Source organism: Mus caroli, chromosome 14, assembly GCF_900094665.2.
Source record: "Mus caroli chromosome 14, CAROLI_EIJ_v1.1, whole genome shotgun sequence".
NCBI lineage: Eukaryota > Metazoa > Chordata > Mammalia > Rodentia > Muridae > Mus > Mus caroli.
This window is the reverse complement of record NC_034583.1, coordinates 63,232,875-63,243,269: the sequence shown is the minus strand read 5'-3', so window position 1 is coordinate 63,243,269 and position 10,395 is coordinate 63,232,875.

The window sequence follows — 10,395 nt, the reverse complement described above, 5'->3', positions numbered from 1 at the left end:
TTACAATGTTGATCCTGCCAATCCATGAGCATGGGAGATCTTTCCATCTTCTGAGATCTTCTTTAATTTCTTTCTTCAGAGACTTGAAGTTTTTATCATACAGATCTTTCACTGAGGATCAGATTTTCAAGATCCTGTTTGGTTTCATAGTAAATTCGAGGCTAGCCTGGGGTACATGAGATCCTGTCTCAATACAAACAGTAATAATTCCTGAGGAATGATACTTGAGGTTGTCTGGCCAACACCCCCCACACACAACACACACAATCTCTGCTTATATATTTTTTAAAATTATCTTTAATCTTTTTTTTTCAGTCCAGCCACTATCCCCTTCTTGCTCTGCCCTCTGACTGTTCCTCATCCCATTCCTCCGCCCCATGTCTCCAAGAGGATGTCCCCAACTGCCACCTCTACCCCCTGCCAGGCCTCCTATCTCCCTGGGGCCTCAAGTCTCTCAAGGGATAGGTGCTTCTTCTCTCACTGAGGCCAGACCAGGCAGTCCTCTGTTGTATATGTGTCAGGGGGCCTCTTACTAGCTAGTATATGCTGCCTGGTTGGTGGCTCAAGTATCTGAAGGATCTCGGGGATCTAGGTCTTCCTATGGGGAAACCCTCCTCCATAACTTCTTCCATCCTTTCTTTAATTCAACCACAGGGGTCCCCAGCTTCTTTCCATTGGTTTGGTGTTAAGTATCTGTGTCTGTCTTGGTCAGCTGCTTGTTGGGCCTCTCAGAGGGTAGTCATGTCAGGCTCCTGTCTGTAAGCACACTATAGCATCAGTAATAGTGTCAGGTCTTGGGACCTCCTCTTGAGATGGATCCCAAGTTGGGCTGGTCACAGGACCTCCATTCCTTCAGTCTCTTCTCCATTTTTACCTCTGCAGTATTTTTAGACAGGAACAATTCCGAGTCAGAGCTTTTGACTGTGGGATGGCAACCCCATGTCTCCACTTGATGTCCTGTCTTTCTACTGGAAGTGGATTCTACAAGTTCCCTCTCCCCACTGTTGGGTACTTCATCTAAGGTTCCCCCTCTTTGAGTCGTGAGTGTCTCTCACCTCCTAGGTCTCTGGTACATTCTAGAGGGTCCCACACCTCCTATATCCTGAGATTGCCTGTTTCCATTCATTCTGTTGGCCCTAAGGGCTTCACTCCTATTCCCCACATCCAATATCTGATCATGTTCCTCTTTTCCCCTCCCTGTCCTCTTTCCTACCCACCTCCCTACCTCTAACCCTCCTTCTCTCCCTCTCTCCCTCCCTTTACTGTGATTGCTTTCTTCTCCCTCTCAAGTAGGATTGAGTTATCTTTACTTGGGTTCTTCAGTTTGTTAAACTTCTTGAGTACATGCCATGCATGTCCTTTGGGGTCTGAGTTACTTCACTCAGGATGATATTTTCTAGTTCCATCCATTTGCCTGCAACTCCTCCCCCCATGATGCCCTCGTTGTTGATAGCTGAGTAGTGTTCCACTATGTAAATGAACCACATTTTCTGTATCCATTTTTCCATTGTGTGACATCTACAAATATTTCATTATGATATATAGATATTTTTTAACCTTATCCCTGCATATGCTGTTTTTGAAGATACTAGAAATAGTACTTAATATTTATAAAATGTTTAATTTTTATTGTTGATATATAGAAAAACTCTTGGTTAGAAAATATTGGTCATGAAGTCTGTATTATTACTGAGTACTCAAAAAATTATTCAAGTACATTTAAAAAAATATCTGTCATAAGTACTCTGGCTTTCTCCTGAGTGAGACGATTTGTGATTCAAGGGTATTTAGAGTCAATAATGGTTCTTTCACAGGACAAATTTAAGGTTATCTTTTAAACGTGATAAAAGTAAATACTAAAGCTGTTATATAAATGAGCCTGAGGATAAAGGAGAGGGCTGTATGCTGACACATTTACTGGCTGATTCATGATTTGCTGTACAATGTATTTGGATAGAAACACGGACAGTTGATGTAGAGGTTCTAGCTAGTAAGTTTGAACAGGAGTTGATAGAATTGTCAGAGGGGTCTAAGGAAGCCCATCTACCTGTGGAACCCTGGAAGCCATGGGAAGAAGTGGCTCATTGTAGCTACCATTGGTTATGGATCTGGTAGATGAATGCTGAGCCCTGAAGCAATAGATATGGCAAGCCCCAGGCAAGCATGTCCAATGGTATGCTTGTGATAAGAGACTGATTAGAGTTCTGGGAAGAGAAACTGGGGGCCATGGATATAGAGAACGATTTCGCCGAGTTCTGATAAAGGAGAGAAATGAAGGGCAAGTTAGGGGTAAGTGGGGTCAGGGGAGTGCCCCCCACCCCAATGTGAGGTTCCATTATTCCCCATGTAAGTTTTAGTTTTCGTGTGAGGAAAGCTGTGTGTTTTCACTCTGCTTTTTTATAACCCAGGATAATAGACTAGAGAGAGGAGTGTTGCCTAAAAGCCATAGCTTTGAGTAGGTAAGAAGGAAGGATGGGGTCTGGATGACAACAAAGAATTGTCAGGGTGGGAAGCCCTGGAGTCTCCCCCATAGTGACAGAGGGAAGGAAGAGTGGGTGTGTGTCTGAGGGTGTACATTTATGTGGTCAACATTTTATTAACCGTGGACACGCTCGCTTTGCTGCCTTCTCATTGGATTGAGCTTGGTGGTTAATTGGGAAATGTTTGAAACAGTGCCTGGCAATAGCTATGTAATTCTCCACTAATCAGTTCATTTTCCTGTTTCCCAGAATCTGGATACAGACCAATGAAGAGTGAATATAGATTCCACCCTTAATGTTCAAGTTCATAGACCCAGATCTAGAACCCAAGGTTGCCCTATTGCTTGGTTGTTAGCTGGAAGTATCTGGGTAACTGCTACATTGTCAATCCATGTACTGTCTGTCCTATTTATTTATTGGATGGCAAGAACCCTTATTTTTTTCTTAATGATAAATGACTTTGAGCTATTGGCCTATTGTTTTTAGCTAAATGCATAGACAGCCTCATTAGCATCACAGAGAACAAAATCTAGTTACACATAGATAAATAGATAATACAGTCAACATTTACTGTGTGAAGGGTCTCATTCTAAGGGCTTTTCATGTGTTATTTTCATTAGTATCCTCAAGAGCTTTGTGTATAAGATCTTACATATGCTTTACATGTGGCAACTCAACACAGTGAACAACAAATTGCTGAATAAAATGTGCTACTAGACTTCATTACTCAACTGTCATGCATACTCTTCTACTGTATCTGTGCTTGCTACTTGTGATTTAAGGTTCTATTGGGTACTGATGGAGAACCTGTGGAGACACCAGATCTTGTTTCAGCTCAACCAAATGCTGACTGATTGAACTTGGAAAATGGCTTGGGAGGTGTTTTTCATCTGCATTCCATGAACTTTGAGGATTTCTACCATTCTATTGAGTTCTAGCTTTTTTTTTTCAGATTTTTATTATGTGTGTGCCTATTATCTTCCATACCTAGGCTTCTGGGTGAAAGGTTATTGTGTCTGGGCATGACTGAGATTGGCATGCACAGGACTATCACCTATAGCTCTCTGTGGCTTTCCAGTGGTTTACAAGCAGGATTAAGGAACTGAAAGCTCCCTCACTTCCACTTCAAGAAGAGCAGTGAACAAAGTTGCTAGGCACAAGCTTCAGGCTCATCTAGTTCCCAGAGCACTAGTGCCTGGTATTTATTATCTTTGTGGAACCTTGGCCCAGAGCCTGGAGCCAGGCATGTAGGGTGAATAATTGTACATGGGGCTCTCATGCATCTAACTTTAAAAAAAATCTCAATTACATCAGAAAGAGGGTTCAGGGTAACAGATGGGGTCCTGGGGACGATAGTGTAAATAACAAACAAAGGCATTTTCTGAGATGTATCACTGGTCCCAGAGAGCACAAGGGCTGATTGTCCAGCTGGAGTGCCCAGAGACGAACATCCAGGAGGTGGCAGCACTCACAAACATACAAACCTGAAAGCACATTAGCCTGGTGAGATCTGAATTGGTGGGGGGAGTTTGGAGGGTATGAGCAGGCATAGGTTTTTCATCTCACAAGGGATGGCTAGAGAAGTGTTTCATGAAACTAGATGCAGAATTGCAAAACAAATGAGTGCACTGGGGCTGGGGTGAGGTGGCGCTGAGCAAAATAGCTAGTTTGATTTGGTGAAGTCTCTTTGTAAGAGACATAGCCACTTGTAATATAACTCAACAATGGAAGGCATCTTTTGTTGAAAGGAGAATGAGATATCTCTAATGAGATATCCCCCATCTTCTGCTTCTCTGATGCAATATCCATACCTGCTCCATCAGGCTCAACTTCCATAGTCACCAAACAAGAATATGGCTTGCTGCCTTTTTGGGTGATACTGAGATTTCATCACCTGATGGGCAAGGCAGGATTATTCCTCCCCTTGCCTGTTTCCAACTCTTACTGTGGATAATGATGATGGAAGGAAGGGAGGGAGGGAGGGAGGGAGAAAGGAAGGAAGGAAGGAAGGAAGGAAGGAAGGAAGGCCCAATAAAGAAGGAGAGGGCTGCCATGCAGGTGCACGTGAGGTTGTGGCGCTTTTGGCAAATACAAGCAGACACAATGTGTGACATAAACCAGGGCCAGTTAGAGTGCAATTGAATGGGCTGCAGATTCTTTGACTTCTGAGTGAGTTACTTCTTGAGGCTGCAAGACTCTGGACTTAGACTTGCAACTCTTGGAATCATTAACCCTTTCTCCTTATTTACTAAAAATTGTCTTTTCTTATTGCATTATTATATTATATTCTGTGTGTATGTGTTTGTGCTTGTTTGTGTGTGTGTGTGTGTGTGTGTGTGTGAGAGAGAGAGAGAGAGAGAGAGAGAGAGAATGAGAGAGAGAGAGAAAGAGAGAGAGAATAAGAGAGAGAGAGAGAGAGTCCATACATGTCAGTAGAGTTGAGAGGATAGTCTCTGGTGTTGGTGGTCACATTCCACATTCTTTGAGGCAGGGCCTCTTGTTTTCCTGCCTCTGCACATCAGGATAGCTGGTCCAGAATCTTCAGGGATTTTTTTGCCTTGGTATTTTAGGCAGGTCTACTATTTCCTCTAGCCTTTACATGGTGTGGTGGTGTGAATAAGGACATTTCCATTGGTTTGGATGTTTGACTAATTTGGCCTTGTATGGATGCATGTGGATTTGCTGGAGAGAGTATACCACCAGGAGCTTGCTTTGAGGTTTCAAAGCCACATGCTGTGTTCCCAGTTTCCTTTCTGTTTCCTGTTTGTGACTCAAGATGTAAGCTTTCAACTTCCTGCTCCAGGTACCATGCCTCTGCTCTGCCATCATGGACTCTTATCTCCCAGGAACCAATGGCCAAATAAGGTCTTTTTTCTATAAGTTTCCTCGATTGCTCTGTTTTATCACTGTAATGATACACATGGGTTCTAGGAAATTGAATTAAAGACATGTTTATATGACAAACAGTATATCCACTCTACCAAGTCTCCAGTCTTCCCCTCTATTTCTCTTTACAGTTCACTTCAGTTCACACTAATGAATAGCTTTTTATCTGCCTCCTGTGTGCTATGTCAAGGATATTTCTCTAGACTCCTAATCACTGGATGGAAAAGAGTCTAGTATTTATGCATCAAATATTTAATTTCCATCTCATTCTCCAATTGAGATTCTAGCTTTTATTTAGCTGTATTTTCAATGGGAATAGCCAGCAAGAGAGTGCAGTTCTCACGTCTCCAGGAAGCCATGTTTTGTCACATGACTTGATTCTGGCCAAATAGATTAGAGGTCAGAGTGAGGCTTCTGGAAGGCTATTTCCATTGTGATGCTTGTGACATGAGGCTCAGGCCATTACTGCCCCTATGGCTGTAAGGATAGTGAGCACAAAGCACAAAGCAGCCTTGGTCTCAAAGGACCACACAACCTTATGAAACCACACTACCTGTCAGTAGGGCTCTTCCTGGTAAAAGACACATTTCTATTCCTGTTATCCTGCCATCTTCCAGAGCTGTCACTATTGAATCTCTCCTTTGCTGTTTTATGTGACTATAAGATCATTTATTCCATCTTTTGGCTCAAAATTCATCCCAGGTTGAACATCTCTGACAGCTTTCCCAGGTCAATAGGCACAGGAATTCACAGATACCTGAGATGGTTTCACTCTAAGAGGCTCTTCATGTGTTTAGAAATGAGAATGCTTAAGCACAAAACATACATGACAATGAATAGCTTGGGGCTTGACACATAAATAGCTGCGGAATGAATGCTGCTACAGTCTCTTTGAAGAATTCTTCCCAAGTCCAGCTTGCCATGGTTGTGTATAGAGGCATCTCGGTGCTTTCCATCATCAATGTACCTCCTCCTTTAAAAACCAACTTCTTTGGGAGTTCAACATTCTATAAAGTTTTCATGTTCTATATAGTTTCATCTGTCTTGTCTGGGACAACAGCACACACACACACACACCCCCACAGGAGAATGTGTGTGTACACATGTGCACATACACACACACACACACACACACACACACACACACACACACACACACACACCACAAAGGCTGTTTTTCCAAAGTTCTAGATGAGTCCTTCCAGGCATATAGCTCCTCCATTTCTTTGACACAAACAGATCATGTGTAATAATAGCTTGAAAATTCCCTGAATTCCTGTAAGTGCTCTGTCTTCTGTCAGACTGAATATGATTTTAGGGCCATGTGTAATTTTATGGGCAGATGCTGCTGTCTAAATTCTGTTGATTCCTTTTTACTGAGCTGCAGTCTCCCTGATCCATGGTTTTGCTTTCTGTGGCTTCAATTACCTACATTCAGCTCATATTCAAAAATTGTAAGTGGAAAATGCTGAAAATAAAAAATTTTAAGTTTTAAATAACTTTATTACAGTGTACCATTAACATTGCTCTTTTATTACTAATTGTGGTTAATTGCATCCGATGCTTAATTTATAAATTAAACGTTATCATAGGTAAATATGTCTTGGGGAAACAATGTGTTCAGTACTCTTCCTTGATTCAAGTATTTGCTGGTGGTCTGGAAAGTATAACCTGTGTGCTTGGGGTGGGGTGACTGTAGAGTGATGTGGCAATCTAGGCTGTTTCAGGACAATCTACGTTTTCTTAGCCTCTCATGCACCATGTGTGTTTCCGTAGAAATTTAATGAAACTAATCTTTTAATTCAACAGAGGACACTCTGGTCATAGGGGTCAGGTTGCTGGAGGAGCTGTTTGTAATCTGAGGGCCACTGGACACATTGTAATCACAGATCCCAGGGAGAGAAACACTCAGTGCTAGACTAGGACCCCTTGTAATTCCAAATAGCAACAAGTCAGAATTTTCTATGCTGGTGTTGGCTTTCTACAGCAGTATCTGATTTTTTGCAATGACGTTGAAATGGAATGAGCCTGAGAGTTCATTCTGTCCAGATGGAATCATAAATGTGGATAGCTTATTGCTGCTCCACTTTTTAATTGTACAACATAGGAAGGCATTTTGGTTTATAAAAAGGAAAACACCACAGGAATGGACATTAAGTTTGCATATGTACACAGCAAAGTATTACTCAACTTTAAAAAAATAAAAGAAGTCCTGTTATATGTGACAGTGAGCATGAACTTTTATTTATTTATTTATTTATTTTATTATTTTGTGTGTGTGTGTTTGGGTTTTTTTTTTTGTCTTTGTTTTGTTGTTGTTTTTTCGAGACAGGGTTTCTCTGTATAGCCCTGGCTGTCCTGGAATTCACTTTGTAGACCAGGCTGGCCTTGAACTCAGAAATCCACCTGCCTCTGCCTCCCAGGTGCTGGGATTAAAGGTATGCGCCACCACCACCTGGCTGAGCAGGAACTTAACAGACAGATACTTCGTGATATCACTTACAAGGGGGTCTCAAATTGTCCAGAATCAGAGAGTAGAATGATGATGTCCAGGGTAGAGGGAGGCAGAGGCAACATTGATATTCAACAATGTAAAGTCTCAAGAGTATAAGATGAATCTGACTGTAGCTGTACTTCAAATTCTATTGGAATAGATGGTGTATTAGGTGAGTGAATGCTCTCTCTCTGTCTCTCTGCCTCTATCTATCTATCTATCTATCTATTATCTATCTATATATCTACCTATCTATCTATTTTTGGTAGAATCCCATTGCTGTATCTGCATGGCAGATCCTCTCACCTAGAATGTCCCTTTATCCAGCCTTGTTTCTGCTGTGGAGGTTTTTTTTTTTTTTTTTTTTTTTTTTTTTTTTTTTTTGGTACCGATATATTTATTGAGCAATTGCCATGGTGATGGGGAATTTAGGTTCTCTCCCAGCCACTGATTTACAAATTGTCCTCTGAGGTGTTTTAGGGAACCATCAGAGGAGCCCCCATGGATCACTAAAAAGGAAGACAGAAAAAGAAATGGACTGCAGAGTTTCAGAGCTCTCCAGCAGCATTAACCAAAGCAGTCAACTTGTGGCTGTTATCGGTACTCAGCTTGCACAGAAGTGTATTTGGTAGGAAGGGTTCCAAAGGTAAGCACCTTTATATGTGTGGCCTATATACATGTGTGTATGCATGCGCTCCCCTATGTGGGTAGATATGGAGACAAGAGGCATAAACTTCTCCTCTATTTTTTTTTTTTTTTGAGACAAGGTCTCTCACTGAACATAGAACTCACCAGTTTGGCCAGGCAGGGACGCCAGTGAACCGTGGGATCTACTTGACCCTACCCTTCCCCAACTGCTGAGGTTACTGGTGCCTGCTGCCCTGCTTGGGTTCTTATGGGATGCTATGGATCGAGGCTCAGGTCCTCATGCTTACACAGCAAGAACTTTATCCACTGAGCCACCTTCATAGCCTCTCTAATGGGATGGTTTTAGATGTCATGGAGACTCTTATAGAGCCTAATGGGGCAGGAGTGCAAGCACAGGATACCTCCCTAAGCTCACATGGGTCTCTAGATTGTTTATAGTGAAAGAGGATTGGTGCTTTGATAATTTTCTTTATTGAGCACCTACTTTGTTACGATACTGAATTCTCATCTGCACCACCCCATTTAAAGCAATATAGCATTAGTAATATTTGAGGATTCCTACATCAGTGATGTAACTGGAGGTGCAGGCATACAGACAAGGCATCTGCAGCTGCAGTGGACATGAAAACCCATAGTCTTCTCCACAACCAGCACAAATACATCTTCCTTGACTTGGCAAAAAATAATACTTAGGAGGTTTCTGTGTAGCTGCTTGCTTGCTGCTCCACAGACCAGCCTACTGCAAGACCATCATCCCTGGCATTTACATTAGGAAGGGATGCTGAAGATGGGGTGCTGGTGCAAGTATCTCCCTTGACCACTCTTCATTGAGCATCTCTAGGCCAAGGTTGTGCTGTGATGGGGCTGTTCAGAGCTGACTTCCTTTCTCTGGTTTCTCTCTTACTATTATTTTTTTAGAGCCTACTGGGCAAGACTAATATGCAGTAAAACTGATTTGTGCACTTTCCAGCTATGGCTGAGAACAACAGCTGTGTGTATTAGTTGGGAGGTATTTAATGGATGATTTATAAGACGTTGAAGATAAAATTTGAAAGATACATGGGCGGCACTGAGGTGCAACATTCTTGAGACACAGAGAACATTAAGTGCTTGATTGGCTGAGATGATTTAGAAGGAAGCCCCAGGCTCTCATCCAGCCATCCCTACATTGTTCCAGCATCTTCTCACCCAACAGCCATGATGCCAGGCTAGAGTAGAGATGTGCTGACTCGTAGATCTCAAAGAAAATGCATGCTTCATCTGTGGCTAACCCTTGAGGGCTTTCTTTTCCACAAGCCCCTTGAGGATTGAGCTTACAATTTATAGAAGAAAGCTGAGCAGAAGAGGGTACGATGCTTCCTAGGGGAGGTCCCTAGCAGCCCAGCTGGTCTGACTCTCTTTCCTCCCACAGAAGGTCAGCTTCTAGTTCAATAGTTGATTGCTGCTTTCCTCTCTGAAGATGGGATTTGGTCTTGGGAAAGAGAGATGAACAGGATAAGCAGGAGTGCCCCAAACTCTAACCTTTCCCTCTCTTGATATTTCTCAAACAAAACAAAGGTAGCCACTCTAAGATAAAATCTCAAATAAGAACTATTTAGAAAAACTTCAGGGCCCCTGGAGATTGCCAAGTCAGTACAAACTTGCTGTGCAAAAGTGAGAGCTTGAGTTCAAGCCCCAGAACCCACCTAACCACAACAAAAGGTTGTAATCTCAGTGCTGGAAAAACAGAAGGAAGAAGGAAGATTGCTGGGGCTGCCTGGCTAACCAGACTCTTTTACTTGGCAATTCCTAGGCCAGTGAGAGATCCTGTCTCAAAAATAAAGGTGGACAACACACAAGGAACAACATCTGAAGTTGACCTCTGGTGTGCAAACACAAGCACACACA